The sequence below is a fragment of the Pelophylax lessonae genome (genome assembly GCF_965119305.1).
Source record: "Pelophylax lessonae genome assembly, chromosome: 5".
Classification (NCBI taxonomy): domain Eukaryota; kingdom Metazoa; phylum Chordata; class Amphibia; order Anura; family Ranidae; genus Pelophylax; species Pelophylax lessonae.
The window spans coordinates 480,895,436-480,919,917 of NC_138772.1; positions in this window are offsets into that span (position 1 = coordinate 480,895,436).

Consider the following 24,482-nt stretch of genomic DNA (forward strand, 5'->3'; position numbering starts at 1 on the left):
CGTGTTCGGGTAACAAAAATCCAATTATTCGGTACGAACACGAATAATACCCGTGTTCGCTCAACCCTAATCAGAAGTGATTACTATAGTCATTTCTATATATTGCTTTAAAAAAACTGATAGCATTTTGTTTTGTCTCACTTAAGCCTTTTGAAAATGCTTGGAAATCATGGGTAACCTGGTATTCTAGCAGTAACACTGATGTATAGTTACCTGTATCTCTTATACAACTGTATTCCATTCTTATTGTATGTGTAATGACTCTGTTGTGCCCTGCGAGGCAACTTCTTTTAGTACCTTTCTCTCTATGTCACCTGCAGTTGTAGATGTTTGTCTTGAAAAACTTCTAATAAAAAAACGTTAAAAAAATAAATAAATAAATGTGTATATATATATATATATATATATATATATATATATATATATATACAGTGAAAGTATTCAGACCCCCTTAAATTTTTCACTCTTTGTTATATTGCAGCCATTTGCTAAAATCATTTAAGTTCATTCTTCTTCCTCATGAATGTACACATAGCAGCCCATACTGACAGAAAAACACAGAATTGTTGACATTGTTGCAGATTTATTAAAAAAGAAAAACTGAAATATCACATGGTCCTAAGTATTCAGACCCTTTGCTCAGTATTTAGTAGAAGCCCCCTTTTGATCTAATACAGCCAGGAGTCTTTTTGGGAAAGATGCAACAAGTCTTTCACACCTGGATTTGGGGATCCTCTGCCATTCCTCCTTGCAGATCCTCTCCAGTTCTGTCAGGTTGGATGGTAAACGTTGGTGGACAGCCATTTTTAGGTCTCTCCAGAGATGCTCAATTGGGTTTAAGTCAGGGCTCTGGCTGGGCCATTCAAGAACAGTCACGGAGTTGTTGTGAAGCCACTCCTTCGTTATTTTAGCTGTGTGCTTAGGGTCATTGTCTTGTTGGAAGGTAAACCTTCGGCCCAGTCTGAGGTCCAGAGCACTCTGGAGAAGGTTTTTGTCCAGGATATCCCTGTACTTGGCCGCATTCATCTTTCCCTCGATTGCAACCAGTCGTCCTGTCCCTGCAGCTGAAAAACACCATCACAGCATGATGCTGCCACCACCATGCTTCACTGTTGGGACTGTATTGGACAGGTGATGAGCAGTGCCTGGTTTTCTCCACACATACCGCTTAGAATTAAGGCCAAAAAGTTCTATTTTGGTCTCATCAGACCAGAGAATCTTATTTCTCACCATCTTGGAGTCCTTCAGGTGTTTTTTAGCAAACTCCATGCGGGCTTTCATGTGTCTTACACTGAGGAGAGGCTTCCGTCGGGCCACTCTGCCATAAAGCCCCGACTGGTGGAGGGCTGCAGTGATGGTTGACTTTCTACAACTTTCTCCCATCTCCTGACTGCATCTCTGGAGCTCAGCCACAGTGATCTTTGGGTTCTTCTTTACCTCTCTCACCAAGGCTCTTCTCCCCCGATAGCTCAGTTTGGCCGGACGGCCAGCTCTAGGAAGGGCTCTGGTCATCCCAAACGTCTTCCATTTGAGGATTATGGAGGCCTCTGTGCTCTTAGGAACCTTAAGTGCAGCAGAAATCTTTTTGTAACCTTGGCCAGATCTGTGTCTTGCCACAATTCTGTCTCTGAGCTCTTCAGGCAGTTCCTTTGACCTCATGATTCTCATTTGCTCTGACATGCATTGTGATCTGGAAGGTCTTATATAGACAGGTGTGTGGCTTTCCTAATCAAGTCCAATCAGTATAATCAAACACAGCTGGACTCAAATGAAGGTGTAGAACCATCTCAAGGATGATCAGAAGAAATGGAAAGCACCTGAGTTAAATATATGAGTGTCACAGCAAAGGGTCTGAATACTTAGGACCATGTGATATTTCAGTTTTTCTTTTTTACTAAATCTGCAACAATGTCAACAATTCCGTGTTTTTCTGTCAGTATGGGGTGCTATGTGTACATTCATGAGGAAGAAGAATGAACTTAAATGATTTTAGCAAATGGCTGCAATATAACAAAGAGTGAAAAAGTTAAGGGGGTCTGAATACTTTCCGTACCCACTGTATATATACACACAGGCAGATGAGCAACCAGAGGTTGTACAAAACAACCTGTCCATTCCCCTAGTCTCTCTAGCAGTGATCCTATACCAACAACTATTGGACCGCCCCTCACTAGGATATCTTGCTTGTGCACTTTGGGAAGATGATGAAAAATTAGGGTAATGAGATGTACTACCATGTGAACTAGGTACTACTCTTCCTTGCAATTTATTAAACTTATTTATTGTATAATTATCTTACCATGAACTCTCTGTTCTATCTAAGGGTTTGTCTTTCGTTCCTACCATACATTTTGGATTGTTTTCTACCATATTGGATGTAAATCATTTGGTCAGGAACCTAATACTTAAAAAACATTTTAGGATGTTATTATTGATACCGAATCCACATTAAGTCATGATGTTCCAGACGAGACTTCTTCTTTTAGATTTGCTCACCTTATGGTGCAGTCCACTTTAGAAAATCCCTAGACAGAAACAGAAGGGGGGCTTTTTGGGATACAGAAATCAAATATTAAAATGAGGGATAAATACTTTTACCCCATACAAGCAATGACATTGTGGATTTGTTCCAAAGTATTGTTGAAACTGAATTAGTCAAACTCCAGGAGTCTTGTCAGCAACAGGGCTCTAGTACAAGATCTAATTTGACTAAAGAAGAAACCACAGTTTTGAAAGCATTAATAACCAGGACTGACATAGAGAATCGTCAGGCAAATAAGGGGGGCTCTGTAGTGGTTTTAGATTCTGATAATTAAAAACAAAAAGCATTAAGTCAACTTAATGACCATACCACATATCGCCCACTTAGCTCTGACCCCACAGCGGCAATCCAGCAGAAACTTCAACATTTATTAGATTTGGGTTAAGAGACGGGTGTTCTAGATCAGAAGTCAGTGGAATATCTCATGGTAGTACATCCCATTAACCCTATTTTCCATCATCTTCCTTTTTTTTCATATATATTTTTATTAAAGACATTTTCTAAAGGCATACAAAAACACATATAATGTGAAAGGTGTTAAAAGGAAATATACAGGGAAAAGAAAATACAAAACCCAGCCAGGGAGTAGACATTAATCAGCTTTGTAGATAGGGTAGTTTCAAATCAGGTAATTGTGTAACTGACTTATCATGAGTAGGGGTTTTTATATTAAAAAAGGATAAATAAATGAATAAAAAGAGGAGGAAATAAAAAGATGAAATAATATGTGTGTTATGAAAATGTAAGTAAAAAAAAAAATCAATATATTGAAACATACTAATAAGATATGGCCCAGTCATATAAAAGTATACCGTAACTTCAAGCAGTTAGAAGGAATGGTATAATCCGTGGGATTGTTGGTCATTATTCAACAGTAGTTAATAGTAAGGTTTAGGGACAATATGTTACATAGAGTATGAAATAGTTTCAAGTGCCCATAAGGTGGATATATTCATTGGAATATCTCAATTTAATCCAAGTATTGCAAATGTTGTTATAGTGAACTAAGTTATCGTTTGATATGGCAAGAGTCTCTTCCGTGGAGTGAAAATGGTTTATCTCTGTAATCCAATCTTTGATGGAAGAGGAGTGTGTGGTTTTCCAGGATCTGGGAATTAGGATGTCTGGTTAGAGATCTTTTGTAGGTTAATTGTTTATTTGGTAATATTGAGAAGGCAGAAAGCAGAGTCTAGTTCTGTATCTATTTTTGTAATTTTCCGTGTTAAGTCTCAGGCCTTTTTCCCGAAGTCAGAGATTAAAGGGCAGTTCCACTATATGTGTAACAATGATCCTGTGTCATCATTACATTTCCAACAGAGGTCTGTGGTCTGCGGATACCAAGAGTGTAGTCTCTCGGGTATGATATACCATTGAGTGAGTAACTTGTATGATGTCTCTTGGAGTCTAGTGCTAATGGAACACTTGTGAGAAAGTACACAGGCTTTTTCCCATAGGGAATCAGTGAAGTCTCTGTTGAAGGCTTTTTCCCCATTTAGATTAGAAATTTAGGCTTTAGCTCTTTATGGATGCCTGGAGCCAAGAGTAAGCTAGAGATGTAGTTTTCTTTATTGAATTGGCTTCCAAACATATAGTTTTAGGTTGAGTAGGGATTTTAGAGAAAGATTGTTTTAGTTTGTGATTGCTAAGGTAGCTACGGAGCTGGAGGTACATCAATTCGGGAAAGCCTGATATTTCCACAAGGATTGAATGTTTTCTCTGGCATTAAACCAAGCCTGAATGTAGGCAATAAAAAGGCTATCAGTTGAGAACCACTTGTGGTTGTGGGTATAACTTTATTTTGCATACCTGGACCGTACTCTGGGTTGTTAGCTATTCTGGTAAGAGGGCCAGGAATTGATGCTATGGTATAATTATGAGAGAATAGTTTAAAGATCTGTAGAGTGGTACCAATAAAGGGATGTTGCTTTAAAGACAGTGGAAGAGATGATTTTGTATTCATGGTAAAAACCTAAGGGGTAAAGGAGATGATGTGTTTTTGATTGTTATCCAATCTTTGTTTTGGGCATGGCAGTTCCAGTCTATAATCCTTGTGAAATGAGTGGCATAATAATATCTTTTAGAGTCAGTTAGACCCATACCACCTGCTTCTGTTGAGCATGTAATTATATTAAAGTTTATTCTTGTTTTTTTTGAGAGCCCAAACAAATTAATGCTGTACATGTTGTAAATGTCTAAATGAGGTGGATGGGATTTTGATTAGGAGAGCGTAAATACAATGTAGAAGTCTAGGGAGGATGACCATTTTAACTATTGCGTCTCTTCCAAACCATGAGAAACCTCCTTAGTTCCATTTTTTTAGATCTGCTGTAATGTTTTTTAAAAGTGGAGAGAAGTTTTGATAAAATAGTTCCTCTGTGGTGGGAGTGAGCTAAATTCCTAAGTATTTCAAGGAGCAAGATTGTTGGGCTAATTTCAAAGTGACATCCGGATAGGGAGATATTTAAAGATTTTGATTTACTGTAGTTTATTTTTAAGTTTGAGATGTAGCCATATGTATTAAGGTTTTCTGGAAGATTGGGCATAGAGATATTTGGCTGAGTTAAAAAGAATAAAAGGGATCGGCGTATGCCGCATTTTTATATTCCCTTCCTTCCAGATTAAAACCATGAATGGAGGGATTTTGCTTTATAGTGTAGATGAAGGGTTCTAATGCAACTATAAATAATGGGAGGTAAAGGGGCAACCTTGTCTTGTGTGCTTGTGTGCCATTATTTATGTTTATGGTGTTGGATCGTGTTACATTAATTTTAATTTTTGCAGTTGGAGATAAGTATAATGTAAATATTCAGGACATCATCTTGTTTTGCGAGCCAGGGTGCTTACACGTGGTCCCACGCCACCCGATTGAAGGCCTTCTCTGCATCAGTGGACAGGAGAAGGTCTTCACTCTTACTCAACCGGGAATTGTGAATCAGGTTTAGTGCCTTTGTGATATTATCCATGGCTTCTCCTCCTGGCCCAAAGCCCACTTGTTAAGGGCCAATGATCTTCCCAAGGAGGGGTTTGAGATGGTTAGCCAAAAATGTTTGCAAGAAGTTTTAAGTCAATAGTTAGTAATGAAATTTGTCTGTAACTTACGTATTCTGTGGGGTCTTTGTTTGCCTTCGGGATTATTGTAATATGTGCTTGTAAGAATGATTCAGGAATTTTTTTGTTATTTATTCAAGGAGTTGTAGTTTGCAAGAAGAGGAGCTTTCAAAATATCTGTGAATGTTTTGTAGTACTGGGATGTTAGGCCATCTGTACCCAGACTTTTACCTGGTTTAAGGTCCTTTATTGCCTGGATAAGTTAAATTTCCTGGATTGGGAGTTCTAATTGTTGAATCTCCTCTAATTGCAATGATGGAAGGCAGCTTTGTTTTAGAAATTCAGAGATAATATCATTTATATCACCTTGAAGATTAGTTGGTTTATGGGTTGCGGGTCAGTTGTAGAGTTTAGAATAAAAATCATGGAATTGTAGTGCAATTTTATCTGTTGAGTGTTCTAAGGTGCCATTTCCAGAGAGTATGCAATGGGGGTTTTCTTGTGATTTGGTGTCTTTTAAAGCTCTGGTCAGAAACTTTCTGCTCTTATTATTCATAGTATAGTTGTTTTTAGGAAAAAGTAGACGTCTTGTCTTGTTTTCTATTATAGATTGTAATTTTTTCCTGGCTTCTAATAGTTCAGATGCTGATGAAATAGAAAGTGTTTGTTTATGTTGAGACTCAAGGCAAGATATGGTGGTAGAGAGAGCAGAAATGTTCTGATCAGAAGCCCGTTTAGGGCGTGCACCCCATTTGATAAACTCCCCTCTTATTACACATTTGTGTGCTTCCCAAGTTATAAGTGGAGATGTTTTATTATTACAATTCATGGAGAAATATGTCTTCATGGCTTCTGCGATCTGATTGAGAATGTCAGATTTTAGTAGTAGGGAGGGGTTTACTCTCCAATTGCAAGTTCTATTTTGGTTGTCAGGTTGGGAGAGGGTAATAGCAATAGGTGCGTAGTCCGAAATAGATCGGAAGCCATTTTAGCTTCTGTCAATAAAGCGAGATCCCTTTGTGTTACAAAAATGTAACCTATTCTTGAGTATTTGCTATGTGGTAACGAATAACATGTGAAATCTTTCCCGCAGGATTCAATTGTCTCCATGAGTTCATTAATATCAGAGAAGTCAACATAGATTTGATTTATTTAAGTGTCTTACAAGTAATTGAAGTTTGACCATTTGAGATATCCTGTAATGGGTTCAGTGGGACATTAAAGTCACCACTCAGTATTACCATTCCAGCTGAAAACCACTTCAGTTCGTCTATAGGTCTCTGGCAAAAAAGAAATGTGTGTGGTATTGGGGAAATACACATTGGCAAGAGTCGTCTGTTGACCATTTAATGTCCCTTTAAGAAAAAGGTATCTACCTTCGGGATCAGCAAGTTGGTCTGTGACTGAGAAATTATAATTTTAACTAAGAAGTATTGCAACACCTTTTGTTTTGGCCAGAGGATTAGAGGTGTCAAAAACCTTTGTGAAGTATTTAGTCAGCAAATTCGGAACTTCGTCCGCTTCAAAATAAGTTTCCTGAAGGAAAACTATTTTAGGTTTAGCTTTGGAAAGTTCCCTTAATAAGGAAGACCTTTTTCTGGGATGTTAAGCCCTTTAGTATTATGGGAAATCGATGTGGGGTGTTTCCCCCGTTCAGAATGGGCCATGTAAAAAAAAAATAATAAAGAAAATATGTAAGCTTAAGGGAAAATTAGGAATGGGGGTAAGAGTAAATAAAGAGACCTTGAAAGCTTTATCGTAAAGATGGAAGGACTAGTAATAATAATGCCTCTATAGGTATAGGCTGTAGTCTGATACTAACGCAAGGGGAGTAAATCTGTAGATAGACTGTTAAGTTTCTAAAAATTGGCTTAGTCGTATGAACATTAAAATCCACAGTGACACTTTTTGGGGACCAGTGACACCAATACAGTGATCAGTGCTAAAAAAAGTCACTGGTAGGGAAGGGGTTAACACTAGGAGTGATCAAGGAGTTAAGTGTGCTCCTAGGGAGTGCTTTCTAACTGTGGGGGAAGTAGATGTACTAGAGGAAAAGAGAGATCTGTGTTTTATAAGGAGTTTTGGTGCCTCAAACCAAAAAAGATGGGACTTTATGGGCTGGTCAAGAAATAATAGAGTATATAAAAAAGTATATCACAATTTATTACATAGGTCATAATACAATAAAGAAAAATGAGTGCAAATGGGTTATAGACCCATGTGTGTAGTGAAGGATAAGATGGAAGAGGTGACAAAGTGAATGGTGAACATAGATATAATTCTCTGTCTGTTCCGGCTCATATGTGAGACTCTGGAATGTGTTGAGAGAGAGTGTATATCTCTAATTTCCAACGCGTTTCGGCATTCTATATGTTGCCTTTATCAAGGAAAGAGGGTTGGTCACCATATCTGGAAAATATATGGTAAAAATAATAAGTTGTTTGCATTATATGTGAATATTTCCAGTAAATAGGAAAAAGAGGAGTATATCAACATACTTGTGACATTGGCGTCAGGTCCCGGACCTTGTTATCTGTTCTCTCAAAATATTGCACACAGGATTTGGGGGAATCACTGTCTCTATGGTGAGAAGGAGTTTAGGTGAATTTGTTGAAATATTGGAATGGTTTGTGTAGAAATTTGTTAACTGACTTACAATTTGAGATCGTTGCTCTTGTTGAAGGGGAGAAGTCCGTTGTAGTATCCTAAAATGTTTAGTACGGTAAGTATTCAGGTGTGGAAGAGCATGGTGATGAGGTAAGTCGTTTAATGAAGTAAAAAAAATGATTTTACACTTACAAAATGGATGTGGTTGTTTCTTGTGGCCAGTAGAGGGAGCTCCGGTATGGTATCCCGGTTGTTTCCCTAGTAACAGTAATATACATATGAGCCTTTGTTCAAAAGGCATTTATTTTTGAAAGAATCATCCAACAGTGCAGTGAATCGACACTGTTGGATGGTAAACTTACAGTTTTAGAGGGAGTTTGGTTCCTGAATGTTGAAGAGCAGCGGGTCCTGGGCGTCCAGTACGTTCCCTCAGCTAGAGGGAAGTGGCGCCCTGTTAGAAATCCCCGGCTTTATGTACCCGCTCGCGCATGCGCAATAGCGCATCGGAGCGTCACAGCGCAGACCCGGCTTCCGGGTGTGCGTGTCGGCGTGGAGCGCGTCAGGCGGACCTGCGCGCGCATCCAGCCTGTGACTGATGGAAGGGAGATGTCCCGAAGCCGCCGACACAGGAAGGACGGAGATAGTGCTCCCTGGGACGGGAGCATTTCTCTGTCAGGTCCCCAGGGAGAGGCCTCTGGGGTCACCTGTGCCGGGTGTGTTTTGGGATGGCAGAGTAAAGGCGCAGGGATATTGAGACGCCACTTATGTCACAAAAAAGGATATAAATAAAATATAATACAAAAGCATCACTGATAATTAGGAAAATGAGAGTATAAGTGTATATGTTAGAACATATATATTAAACATGATAAATTGCAGCAAATTAGTAACATGAAGGGAAGAGTGGGTTACACTCGGGGGGACAGTGCAGGTCAGGGCGGGGCATCCTACTGCTGATGGTAACATGCTAAATAAGGTGTATGTCTCTTTGCAAATGTATGAAAGGAGAGATTAGAAGCTTGCTGGGGATTATTATGGAATAGAGTGTGTTTAGTCTGTTTTTCCGGAGACGAAGCCCTCTAAGAAGGGGCGATAACTTTCGTTATCATTAAGTCCTGGGGGTCTAGTAGCGTTGAGTTTTTTTATCCACCGCATTTCTGTTTGTAGTAAGGACTTATTCCAGTCTCCCCCTCTGCTAGGAATGTGTATACGATCAAGAACAGAAAATTTGACTTTCGGCATTCTGTATTTATGAAAATGAGACATGTGGCGGCCTAACGGTAAATAAAAGTTACCAATGGACATGCTTTGCATGTGTTGGTTGACCCTGAGTCCAAATTCTTGGCGCGTCTTTCCGATGTAGAACGCGCCACATTCACAGTTCATTATATAGATTACCCCCTTCGTTTTGCAATTTGCATAATGTCTGGGGGAAAAGAGCTCACCATTAGGTAGCAAAAGAGAGGTTGTTTTGGGAATGACGGCGCATTGTGCGCATGATCCACAGGGAAAGGTGCCTTTGATTTTACAAGGATCTTTATATGATTTCATTTCGCTGTGTACGAGGGTTTGATGCACAGAGCGAGTCTTTTTGTAGGAGATGAGGGGGTTGTCGGGTAATAAGTCTTTCAATGAAGGATCTTCCGTAAGGATGGACCAGTTCTTTTTTAATATATTGCGAATTTTACTATGCTCGTTGGAGAATCTGAGTATTATTCTGGTCGGTGGTGGATCCGTTGTTGGGTTTTTATTTTTATTGAACAGGATTGTGTGTCGATCTTGTTGGTTGACCCGATTAAATGCTTTCTTAAGGCATGTTCGAGAATATCCTCGTGCTAACAATCTGTCAGTTAGAGCATCGGCCTCTTGTTGGAATTTAGTTGGACTGCTACAAATTCTCTTGAGTCTTAAAAATTGACTGTGAGGGATGGACTTTTTAAGGGGTTCTGGGTGAAAACTGGTAGCATGAAGTACGGTATTGCCAGCAGTCTCTTTTCTGAATAAGGTGGTCATGATATTGCCGGTTTGATCTTTGTAAATGTAGGTATCCAAGAAGGGTATTTTTGTTTGGCTGTATGTCATTGTGAAATACATGTTGTATCTGTTATGATTCATTTTGTTTAAACATTCAAGGAGTAGATATTCGGGGCCGTTCCAGATAAGGAGTACATCGTCGATGTATATTTGACATAACATGATATTGGTGGTATATAAGTTGTTTTCTTCTGATGTTAAGAAGTCCTCTTCCCATTCGCCCAAATAGATGTTCGCGTAAGAGGGCGCGCAGCTTGTGCCCATGGCAACACCGCATGTCTGCACATAGTATGTGCCACAGAAGGAGAAAATATTGTGATGAAGTATGAATTTCAACATAGTTAGAATAAATGTATTAAAGTTGATGTCATGGTCGCTTTGTTGATAAAGAGTTTTTTGTACTGAGTGAAGTCCTTTTGAATGGGGAATATCGATTGTGACCAGAAATGCATTGGTAGGTATTGATATATTATCCAAAATTTGAAGTAAATGTCCAGTATCCTTGATGTAGGAGGTGAGTTTGGTAACATGAGGTTTGAGGTGGGCATCAATGACTTGGCTCATTTTTTCTGTAATGCTGCCGTTACCGGAGATGATAGGTCGTCCGGGTGGATTTTGGGGATCTTTGTGCACTTTGGGTAAGGCATAAAAAGTCGGAACCTTGGGATATTTTGTTCGAATGAACTCCCAGAGGGTCTTAGTGATGGTATTGTTGCTGTAAGCTTGATCAACCAGTGTATAGAATTCTTGATTAAAGCTGTGTACCATAAGGGGAGAAATTTGTTTATAGTATTTTTTGTTTTCCAGAATGTTGAGACACATTTGTTTGTAATCTTCATTATTCATTAGAACCACATTACCCCCCTTGTCAGAGGGTTTAATTGTAATGTCTTGGTTATCTTGAAGTTCTTTGAGTGCTTTCGTGTGTTCTGGAGTTAAGTTGGTAGAGTGGGTGGTTCTGCGTAATTGTTCAATATCTTTGGTTGTCTGACGAACAAATAGTGCTATAGCTGGGTTAGTGTTGATGGGGGGATATTTCGGTGATTTCCTCTTGAATTGAATGGTAGTGGTTGGTGGGATATCGGGTTCTTCTTCATCACTGTCTGTTAATGAGTCCGTGTCTTCTAAATCATCTAGTCCACCTTCCTCGAGGAGTAGGTTGAGGTCTCTGATAGCCCTGAATTCAGCGGCTGTAAGTGGAGTGGGTGTAGGTTGTGTCATTGGTTTTTTGCTATAGCAAACCTTAAGAGTAAGGTTGCGTGCAAATAAATTAATGTCTTTAATGGTTTCGAAAGTATCCATACTTTTGTTGGGACAGAAAGACAGTCCTAAAGATAGGACTTCTTTCTGTGCTGTTGTAAGGTTATGTGAAGAGAGGTTTATGACATTTAGTCCCTCTTGTCTTCCTGTCTTTGTGTGTTCTGGTTCGCTTTGGTTTTGTTGTAAACTTTGCCTAAAAAAACACCCTTTTGTTTGGAGCGGGTGAACATTTCATGTGGTTTTAATGTTTTCGTAGCAGTTTCTGTTATTTCGGTGTCAGATGCACAGGCTTCTGATTGATCTTGAGGTATTGCCCAGTCGCTTCTGTCGGGGTTCCTGGGTGTCCTTTGTGTGGTACTTTTTTGGGGCATATTTCTGCCTTTGTTCATGTCAGAGCCAGAGTTGTAGGAGGATGAGTCAGAGGATTGTTGCTGGTAAGGATATCTGGGAGCACGATTTTTGTTGCGATTTGATCTTGTGGAATTTGTCCATCTGTATGCGCGGCCTTGTGTAAATGCATTCTTGTCGCGCCAATATTTCTTTTCTTTTTTGACAAGTATCTCCTTGCTGTACTCTTCCAGATGTGCCTTTAGCTTGGTTTCCTCTGTGCTGTAAAGTGCGGCAGTTTTTAATGGGGCGAGTTGGTCATAGATTTTTTTGATTTCTCCCTCAAGGCTTTTACTTTGTCGGAGGTATTCCCCTTGAAGAAGTAACATGAGGTTTTTTGAACATTGGTTAAGTATATCTTCCCATTCTTGTTTCATCAAAGCTGTAATGTTGTCTAATGTGGGAAAGATTTGGATACGTAAACCAGCCGGGTTAATATTTTCTTTTATGTATCTGTCAAAAGTGCGGACGTGCCAGTGTAGGGCTGACTTCCTTTCTAGGTGTTTTTTTAAAGTAGTAAAAAGTGCGGTAATATCAGTCACAGGCTGGATGCGCGCGCAGGTCCGCCTGACGCGCTCCACGCCGACACGCACACCCGGAAGCCGGGTCTGCGCTGTGACGCTCCGATGCGCTATTGCGCATGCGCGAGCGGGTACATAAAGCCGGGGATTTCTAACAGGGCGCCACTTCCCTCTAGCTGAGGGAACGTACTGGACGCCCAGGACCCGCTGCTCTTCAACATTCAGGAACCAAACTCCCTCTAAAACTGTAAGTTTACCATCCAACAGTGTCGATTCACTGCACTGTTGGATGATTCTTTCAAAAATAAATGCCTTTTGAACAAAGGCTCATATGTATATTACTGTTACTAGGGAAACAACCGGGATACCATACCGGAGCTCCCTCTACTGGCCACAAGAAACAACCACATCCATTTTGTAAGTGTAAAATCATTTTTTTTACTTCATTAAACGACTTACCTCATCACCATGCTCTTCCACACCTGAATACTTACCGTACTAAACATTTTAGGATACTACAACGGACTTCTCCCCTTCAACAAGAGCAACGATCTCAAATTGTAAGTCAGTTAACAAATTTCTACACAAACCATTCCAATATTTCAACAAATTCACCTAAACTCCTTCTCACCATAGAGACAGTGATTCCCCCAAATCCTGTGTGCAATATTTTGAGAGAACAGATAACAAGGTCCGGGACCTGACGCCAATGTCACAAGTATGTTGATATACTCCTCTTTTTCCTATTTACTGGAAATATTCACATATAATGCAAACAACTTATTATTTTTACCATATATTTTCCAGATATGGTGACCAACCCTCTTTCCTTGATAAAGGCAACATATAGAATGCCGAAACGCGTTGGAAATTAGAGATATACACTCTCTCTCAACACATTCCAGAGTCTCACATATGAGCCGGAACAGACAGAGAATTATATCTATGTTCACCATTCACTTTGTCACCTCTTCCATCTTATCCTTCACTACACACATGGGTCTATAACCCATTTGCACTCATTTTTCTTTATTGTATTATGACCTATGTAATAAATTGTGATATACTTTTTTATATACTCTATTATTTCTTGACCAGCCCATAAAGTCCCATCTTTTTTGGTTTGAGGCACCAAAACTCCTTATAAATTTCATATCGGGATGTTGGCTACACCTACTATTTAAGGGCAACTAGGGATCTAACACACAAGAGAGATCTGTGTTTCAGCTTAGCGGAAGCACAAGATCTTTCTTTTTTCTCCCTGACAGAACAGCGGTCTGCCTTGTTTACAAAGGCAGACTGCCTTTCTGTTATTCTGCCGAATGATCGGGGGGTCCCAATTGGCTCTCGCTGTGTCCAATTACGGCGGGAGCTGGTCGCCAGTGGCGCGCGCACCTCCCAAATCCTGTGCACAAAACCACATACATGTAAGTGATTTTGCGCAGCCGGGCCGCCCTTCCACAGTATATATGCGGCAGGCGGTGTGAAACTGATTAAGCAATATAAATTGTCAAAACCACTAAGGGTAGAACCATGGCTCCATGGCTTTTGAAGTGGTATCTTAAAAAAAAAGCAATCAATAAACGGTCTAGGAATATAGCTAATAACCCAATGGGGTTAAACAGCCATATTTCTGCAAAAGTGGTAGGTACTGTAAATATGCTCTCATCAAAACGATATTAATAAACTAGGTTAAACAGTAGAACGTATTTTAGAAAATAATGTCTATCATGTCAACAATGGCGTCTGTAACTGTAAACTTGTTAAGGCAGACATATCAATAAAGCAAACTTTGGAAGTCAGTGCCCAATGTAGCTATATACATAGGTACCTGTGGTTGCAAACCTATAGCTCAGTGTCCAACTTATCCATATAGGTACCTGTAGTTGCAAGCCTTTAGCTGCTAGGTTTGTTGGTAATTCTTTTTGTATTTACCAATGTTCATCATAGCTACATAAGTACCTGTGATAGTTATGCAACCAAGAGAGAAAAGGGTTAGATATCAACAAAATGGGTGTATATGTAAAGAAGTAATGTGGGGATACTCTATATCTCAGATCAATTGGTCTGAAGGCATTCTTGAAGTAGAAGGGTTATGATGTATCTCTTTTTTAAAATAGTGAGGCCAGTAAAAAGAGATGGGTGTATGTGTGCTGGTCCCTTGAACGTAGAGGTTCTGTTGTTATAAAAGGGGGAGAGGAATGTTTCAATCCCTGGTGGGGGAGGCTGTATAGATGTTGCAGACCTGGATTAATGAGGAGAGAGGGTGAAAAAAATAGCATTTCCTCAGAGAGTTATTGTCTAAGGTCTAACGATAGACGAGTGGTGGATTATATGTTGATGGTTTAGTATGAATAGTATAAAGTTAGCTGAAACCGAATAGAAAAAAAAAAACAGTTGTAGGTAATGTAGATTCATCTTTGGAACTGTTCTGCTCCAGATGGCATTAAAGTGCTAAAAGTCCACAACTAGATTCAACACCCTGAGCAGGAGTAATGTGTGGGTTGAAGGTCCAAAATGAACAAGGTAACGGGGAACAAAACTAAATTGCTACGGAAAATTATTATATTAAATTGTTGTTTTACAGTGTCAAAAAAAAGCACATTCTGCTGGTAGGCATATAATTAGGGCTCATAGCCTAAAGATTTAATTCCTGTTTCCATGTGTAATAGAAGTTCAAGTGTCATCATTAGATCTAGTTGATCTTGATCCTGGTGTGGCAGGGAATCGACCCTGATTAGCGTGTTTTTGGTATTTGCTTCTTTTGCGTGCTATGCCTATTGGAGAAACGTGTGACTAGGTTGGAGATTCATATGGAGGGTCTGAAAGTTTGAATTCTTGCTACCAATCAGGCAAATCAACTTGTAATAAGTGTAGATTTGAGCAAAAATCATGTAGCTCGTGTGGCTTCCTGAGCAAGTGTTGTTTGCCATTAGGGGTGACTTGGAGAGCCAAAGGAAATTTCCATCTTTAACCACTTTAAGACGGGAAGATTTGACCCCCTTCCTGACGAGGCCCTATTTTGCGATTCGGCCCTGTACCCAAATAAAATTGATGTCCTTTTTTTCCCACAAATAGAGCTTTCTTTTGGTGGTATTTGATCACCTGTGCAATTTTTAATTTTTGCACTGTAAACTGAGCGACAATTTTGAAAAATATTTTTCACATTCTCCTATATAACATTCCCAAAAAAAATGTAAAAATCTAAATTTTTTAACATTTTAGGCCAATTTGTTTTCTGCTACATATTTTTGGTAAAAAAAAATCACAATAAGCATATTTTGATTGGTTTGCGCAAAAGTTATCGTGTTTACTAACTACGGGAAAGATTTATATAATTTTTATTGTTTTTTTTTTTACTAGTAATGGCAGCGATCTGCGATTTTTTGCGGGACTGCGGCATAGCGCCGGACAGATCGGACCCTTAACTGACATTTTTGACACTTTTGGGGGGACCAGTGACATTACTACAGTAATCAGTGCTAAAAATATGCACTGTTACTGTAATAATGACACTGGCAGGGAAGGGGTTAACCCTATGGGTGATCAAAGGGTTAAATGAGAGCCTCATGCTTACTGACGTGTGTGGGGAGAGGGGGGATTCTGTGACACAGACACAGATCACAGGTTCAGCTATGCTGAATCCTGTGATCTCTCCCTGTCTGTCACTGAGAAGACCACCTGCTTTGTTTACATAAGCAGTTGGGCCTTCTCACAGTTTCCCTGACGATCGGAGAAGAAAGGCGGCAATCGCCACCTCTCCTCCTCTGGCCCAACTCCCGCTGTGTCTAAACACAGCGGGAGCGCGCCCCGCCTAAGTCACTAGGAGTCGCACTGCCGCAGTAGGATTACTGTAAGCAGTCGGCAAGTGGTTAAGAAAGAACGTTCTCTCTCAAAGTCTCCAGCAGTGGGTGCAGAGCTCTTCTGTTATTTAGTGTGATGGGAGAGAGGTCTTGGAAAAGTTTGATTGTATCTCCATTAAGGGCAAAGAGATAATTTTGTCTCGCTTCCTCCTTTAAAGGTAAAGCTTGAGAGACTGCAGATTATATCCCTAGGAGGGGTCTTCTTCTGGACCTTTAGGTCTTAGAGCTCTATGAGCCCGATTCAATTCAAATTGAGTGTCTGTGTCTCTTTCCAGAACATTATTAAAGATCTTTTGTAAGGCTGGTTTGATTTCCTTCTGTGTGATGTTCTCAGGGACTCCTCTGATCCTTATACTATTTCTCCGTCCCCTATTGTCCAAGTCCTTTAGGTGTCTATTCATGGTATTGAGGTGTTTGGAGTGTGTCTCAGAGATCGATTCCAGTCTGTTAATGACTTTGTCTCCCATTTTGTCTGCTCTTTCCTGAGTGGAAAGCTGTTCAGACATGACTCTTAGATCTGACCTTAGGTCTGTTATAGCTGCAGTTACGGACTTCTTAATGTCAGGGGCTATCTCTGTCTGCAAATGTTAGGGGCATGTCAGAGTGTGTGGGATCTCCTACCCAGTCTTCAGATGCTGCAATGGATTCTTCATTGCTATCCTCCTCGTGGCAGGACGTTTCGATCTTGCCAGCCAGCGAGCTGTTTCTGAGGGCCAAACGAGGTTTGAAGATATCAGGGATATGGCAGGTGGACAATGATTCTGAAGAGCGCTTTGGTTTTGAGTGTGGAGTCGTCCTGGTAAGTCTGCCCATTTCAGAGCGATTTATGCAGTTTTCTGGCCGTGGAGCCGTGGAGGACCCGGAGCTCTCCTAAAATTCTTCTATTCTCTCTGCGCGTCAGGCCACGCTCCCACAATCATCTTGCTAAAGTGAACAAGCAGAATATCCCAGTGAGGGGCCATCCTATAGTTCCTGGTATAGTCTTGCTGCTAGGGAGACTAGGGGAATGGACGGATCAATTCCCACAACCTCTGGTTGCTTGTCTGCCTTGGGTATATTAAGGACACAGGCCATCTACTAGCCCATATGCAAGGGATCCCATGGTCCCAGACATTTGTCTAGCAGTGGAGTTCCTTTTGAAACATACATTTATAAGTTTGATGCATGTTATTCTATCCAATGCCAAGGTGCATCTCAGGGGGCCAAATTTTCCCCCTCCTTGGCGAACCTCTATATGAGCTGGTGGGAGTAGTTGGTTCTTTTCATCCACCTTAACCCATTTGGATATTGCCTGGTATGGTCGCTACATTGATGGTTTGGAACGGATCGAGTGATGCTATAGGTGAACTTATGACGTATTTCAATAATAATTCTTTAAATTTACAATTCACCTTTTCACATCACTCAAACCAAATTGAATATTTAGATCTTACCTTGATGGGACGCACAGATAGTGGCACTATTACGTCTAAAACCTGTGCAGGAAATTCCCTTTTGTTAGCAAGCAGTTGCCAACCCACCCATGCCATTAAGTCTTTACCTAAGGGTGAATTATTTAGGGCAGGGAGGAACTGCTCGACATGAGAAGATTTTCTAAAGTAACAGTTCAGGACCAACTTATGGAACTGGGTTATAATAAACAAATGATAACTAGACGTAAAAATATAGCCCTCTATATAAATCAAACCGAATTGATACATAGTAATAACACCAAGAAAAACAAACATCATAGCAATTTCAATAACAACTAAGTTTAATTTTGTCACTACTTTTTCCTTAGAGCATTAAGATTGTCACTATTATAAAAAAAAACTTCTATTTTGTATGCTGACAATTTAAGACTTACTGTATATAGTGTCATTAAGGATGGATGTAACTTTTCATGCAGAAGAGCTCCTTCTCTGGGCAGCAGGTTATCACCTAGCCTTATTTTGTTCTCGCAAGCCAGGCAAACCACAGACATTGTTGTACACTACAGGATCATACATGTGTGGGCAAAATACCAGCAGACAATGTAAAAGACACAAGAAAAATATTTCAGTAACATCCTTTTCAACCCAAAAAACATATGTCATCAAATAGTATATAAATTGCATTTACAAATACGTTGTTTATGTTGTACAGTGTAGTGCTTGTTGGATACAGTCTGTAGGCTACACTATACTTCCTTTGAGAGTAAGGATCTCGGAGCATGTAAATAACACTACCAATTTAAAGGCACATTTCCAATGTGTCTAAACATTTCCGAGAAGCCCACCATGGCAATCTTGCCACTTTTTCATTTTTTGGTGTGGAACAGGTCAAAAAGCCCCTAAGAGGAGGAGACACACATCCTATGCTACTTAAACGTGAGGATACATACCCTCAATACTAGGAAACCCCATGGCTTGAATAATAGGATGGACATACATCTTTTTCTAATATGAATTTAAGAATTATTATTCAATAAATAATATACTATTATATTGCCCTGTATGACATAAGATTTTGTTCAGTTTATATGTCCTTTTACGTTTTTTTTATGTGCAGTTGTCTTTTCTCCATGTGCTTTTTTTTTACTTAATTGTTTTTAATTAGTGAGGCTACTGCCTCCTTGTATAGAGGATTTGTTAAACTATATATATCAGGTTTTAAATCATTTTGTATGCTTTAATGAAGGTTCTATAGCTGAAACGCTACAGCATATACTCTGTACCCTGCAGTAAAAACGTACTTTTATTCAAGACCACGCCGAGTCACCAGCCCTTCTGTCCAGGACAATGGGACTCTATTCCTCCCACTGATACCAACGATGGGGCACTATTCCTCCCGCTTACACCAACAATAGAGCACTATTCCTCACACTGACACCAATGATGGGGGACAATTCCTCCCATTGACACCAAAAATGGGACACTATTCCTCCCCCTAATATCAAAGATGGGGCACTATTCCTCTCACTGACACCAACGATGGGACACTATTCCTCCTCCCTATACCAAAGAGGGGACACTCTTTGCTCCCCCTGACACAAGGACATTTTCTACTCCCTTTGGCCATGGTCTGGCCTCCCTAAATTTTGAAGGTTAGTAACCTGGCCCCTTGTTTGGAAAGTTTGGAGACCCATGATGTAGAGTATCAAGAAAAGCCAACACATTTCAGAGGAACTATCTTCCTCTTTGGGGCTGCTGGATCAGTGAGAATTTGTAAGATCACTAATTCAACATCCTTGAAAAAGGGGGAGGTGGTTTCCCCAAACTGCAGGGGCTTTTCTGGATACTCTATATCAAGAAACATTTGGACTAAAATTCCAGAAGTGTCATGAACTTTTTTCCGGGCGCACCTCAACCCTCACCAAAGCTTTACACCTACTGTATGTCTTCTTTTGAGATTAAAGGAGAGGCAGCAGCCCAAGACCAGAACATGGTTTAGTCTACACTGCCCATTCACTGTTCTTCAGCCCCTTTAAAGGAGGACTTATTCTGGATTAAATCCAAACGTACCAATATCCCACTTCTATCAGTCCAGCACTATCACACACACAGACTAACTGTTAAGGGGGGTATTTCTTCTCACTCGGGAGAGATGTATGCTCTCTTCCTCTTCTGTGAGATTGGCAGTAATGAATAATCTCCTCAATGTGACCACAAAACCTGTTCCCACATAGCGGAAGCCAATCAGCAGGTCCGGCAGACGCGATATCAGCCGGCACCCGACGATCGTTCGGGAGACAGGAGGAATGACTATCTGCCTATGTAAACAAGACAGATCGCCGTTCTGTGACAAGGCAAGGCTGTGATTCTGTGTTTCTGCTAATCAGGAACACAAATCTTTGCCTTGCCACAGTAAAAGCACCCCCCCCCCCACACACACACACACAGTTAGCAAGCTCTCCCTAGGAATACATTTAACCCTTTGATCACCCCTAATGTTAACCCCTTTCCTGCCAGTGTCATTAGTACAGTGACAGTGCATATTTTGTAGCACTGATCACTGTACTAGTGTCACTGGTCCCCAAAAAGTGTCATTGTCACACGACCACGCAATTGTCAGTTAAAGTAACCCAGTGCCGTATTGCAAAAAATGGCCTGGTCATGAAGGGGGGTAAACCTTCCGGAGCTTAAAAAAAAGTAAAGTTTGGATTCCAAATAAAAATGATGCAATGCTATGTTTTAAATGACCAATTACTGCTAGCAGTGCCAGAATCCTAATTTAGGCGTGAAGTCCACAATATGAATCTGATTGCGCTCTATCACTTGTGCCAAGGCCACGCTGAGGAGGTGTAGTAGTCCACATGTCAGTAGAATGTACACATAAACCTTTCCAATCAATAATTATCCCTTACAGAGGTATTCATGGTAGAGTTAGAGGTCAGAAGCATCTGGATGACAGGTAGCTCATTTATTACACACAGTAGGTAAAGCGCAGCCAGGCGTCACGTTTATTCAGTGTTAGAATTCTACATCACAGAGTACCAGTGAATAGAAGTGATGGCTGGCTGCTCTCTACCTATTGTGTGCAACAAATGAGTAATAATTACCGAGAATGAAAATCAGTACTTGCCCATTCTCCACATTTCCTATTCTGGAACTGGAAAAGCTTATCTGTGCAGGTAATTATAAAATACTACGTAATTCTCCTTTGTTAATTTGGAGCTTCTTTTGATGTGCATGTGAAATCAGCTATATTCTGTGGATTCAGAAGATCTTTAAGATATAGCACACCTCAAATTATCTCAGATTGTCTCCATATTTCTCTATAACTAAAATTTCCAAAGTATATCTAAAGATATAACTTTTTTTGGTCTTGGTTTTAGTTTTTCAAAGGTTAAAATCCCCATCAGGTTTTTATTGCTGCTTGTGTTCTACTTGAAGATTCACCCTGTCTGTCCAGGTGATCATTGTCACTGGGACTGAGAGAATTGAAGGATCCAAATCTGGTTTGTTAAAACCAGAACAGAGAGAAAATCTTCTAAAAGAGACACTTGTTTTGGTGCCTCTCTGAGACATGGGCTTCCATCAGTTTGGAGAGATTTCCTTTCACTTGTACGTTTTGGACAGGAAATCAGAGGAACATCCCATTGGGATACAGATGATGAAAACAAATGACAGAGGACATTACCATTTCCTACAATTCTTATTTGACTTTTCTAGCACTCTCCAAATCCCAGCATGGTAGGAGATCTTAACATTTGGAACATTTAAGTAACAACCTACCTACAAGCCGAATGGCTACTAGACAGAGTGGCTACTCTAGTGTTTACTGTGGGTGTGCACGCAAAAGGCGTTTTACCTGCTATTATTAACTACTCCAGCCCCGGAAAGTTTTACCCCCTTAACCTCCCTGGCGGTTTGATTCTTTCCGATTTTAGGTGCTGAAAGCGGTACCATTATTTTGCATGTAATTCTTAAGAATGAGCAGCCCAAACCAACTATTTACAAATTATTATTTTTTTACTGTGCGTTCTTCTTTATAACATCTCGGGTATGATAAAGTTTGAAACACAAAATCATAAATTATAATATAATAAATAACTTTAAATAAGTTAAAGTATGTATGTATGTGTATACATATATACAATATATATATATATATATATATATATATATATATATATATATATATATATATATATATATATATATATATATATATATCTATATATATACATATACATAAAAAGTACAGTAAAACTGCAGGAAAAGGCACTGGGGGGCAAACTAATGTGAATTTATTTTATTTTGCAATGTATCAGTGTGTTTGGGTGTTTTACTTTTTGAATTTGACGCCAGTTCCACCCCCCTGCGAATGTCACGTCGCAGGAGACGGAAGCCGGGACACACAGAGCATTGGGAGGAAGATTTGCCGCCGCACACCGCCGGGATACATCGCTGGATCCCGGGGACAAGGTGAGTACCCTCTCTAACAGGATCCAGCGATCTTCCGAGTGGTACCCCGAGTGTGGCTCGGGGTTACCGCTTTTGGCACTGAAATTTAACCCCTGAGCCACACTCGGGAATACCACTAGGAAGGTTAATGACCAGGCCATTTTTTGAGATTCGGCACTGTGTTGCTTTAACAGACAATTGCGCGGTCGTGTGACACCATGCCAAAATACAATTGATGTTCTTTTTTTTTTCACAAATAGAGCTTTCTTTTGGTGGTATTTGATCACCTCCGTGGTTTTTAGTTTTTGGGCTATAAACAAAAAAAGTGCATACATTTTGAAAAAAACAATATTTTCTACTTTCTGCTATAAAACATTCCCAATAAAAAAATAATTATTTTTTTTTTATTAGTTTAGGCCAATTTGTATTCTGCTACATATTTTTGGTAAAAAAAAAAAGAAATCCCAAAAAGTGTATAATAATTGATTTGTGCAAAAGTTATAGCGTTTACAATGTACGGGATAGATTCATGGACTTTTTATTTTTTTATAAGTAATGGCGGCGATCAGCGATTTTAATCAGGACTGTGACTTTGGGGCGGACAAATCTGACACTAACGTGACACTTTTTGGGGACCAGTGACATTAATACAGTGGTCAGTGCTACATATTATGCACTGTTACTGTATAAATGACATTGACAGGGAATGGGTTAACATAGGGGGGGGGGGTCAAGGGGTTAAATGTGTTCCCTATATGTGCTTACTAACTGTTTTGGGAATGGATTGAACAGAAGCAGAGAGATCAGTGATTCAGCTTAGCTGAATCACACAATCTTTCCCTGCATCTCTGACAGGAGAGCAGTCTTACATTGTTTACATACCAGACGGCTCTCCTGTCAGTTTTGCCGAAGATTGCGGGAGGCCAGCGGCGATTGAGCCCGCTCCTGCTGTGGTCTGCCTTCCACTGTGTCTAATCACAGCAGTGTGCGCACGCAGCCAAACCTGCGTGCACATAATCACATAGATCTACCTGAATATTCACAGCCAAGCCGCCCTGCCACCCTGCCGCAGTAAACCTGTGTGGGGCAGTTGGCAAGTGGTTAAAGTGTGTCTGTGCCTTGTGATCGCTGCAATGGCAATAGCAATCAGAAATGTAAAAAATACTACCATTTACATTTTTTTAAAAATTGTGGTAAAAAATAAGATCGCCCTGGGTGTCCACTTTCCAAAAAAGGGTATTTATGGGAATATCTGTAATGTCCTTGCATTTATATTTGTTATGTTTTATTATAGAAAGTAAATATTTAGTTGGTTTTCTTATAGTGAAAACACAGTGGTTATTAAAGTGATACACACACTGTTTTATTTACATCGTCCCTTCTATTTCTTTATGTGGATGATGGCATTGTAAATATTTTTTATTTTAATTTTAAATAAGTTTTTCCTAATCAATACACAGCTGTCACATGACCCAGATCAGCCTGCCTGCAGAGAAACATAAGCAGGAGGAGCTTCTAGTTCTCTGCTGCTGGTCACATGTTTTAAATAAAGAATAAAAAAACAGCTTTTGGAATACAGAATGAAAATAAATAATAAATATCAATAAACGTCACGTTACGTCACTTGATGTCAGAAGGGGCGATGCCACCGGGTGATGTAGCTGGGTGGCCCGTCCCTTGCCTATGCCTATGAAATGTCAAAGCACAGAGCAGGCATGTGGCGGAAGGCCTCCCAAGAGGTGGGAGCGTTATTTATTTTTTCTGTTTTTCGGGTCCGGTGGGCGGCGTGATTGACGATGGATTTACATCGATGGACACAATTTTTATTTATTTTTTAACTGCTTGCCGACTGCGCACAGTATATTTACTGCGGCAGTCAGCCCCGGCCAGGCAGAGTGACGTAGATCTACGTCGCTAGCCTGTCACCGGGTTTTGAACCAATAGCGCGCGCCCGCCTCGGCTTGTTCACAGAGGAGTCCGGGCGTGTGACCGGCGGACCCGATGTCCGCCGGTCACACTACGATCGTCGGTAGAGCGGGAGAAAGGCGGGCGGTTTATGTAAACAAGCCACCTGTCATTCTCCCCTGTGTAAAAATGGAGATCAGACGGTTCTACTATGTAGAACCATTGATCTCTGTTTTTACAATAGGAGACCTGTCCCACTACAGTTAGAAACACGCCCCTAGGACACACTTAACCCCTCCCTGTCCAATACAGTTAACCCCTTCCCTGCCAGTGTCATTCTTACAGTAACAGTGCATATGTATAGCACTGATTACTGCAGTAATGTCACTGGTAACCCCAAAAGTGTCAAAAATGTCAGTCAAGGGTCCCATCTGTCCGCCGCAATGTC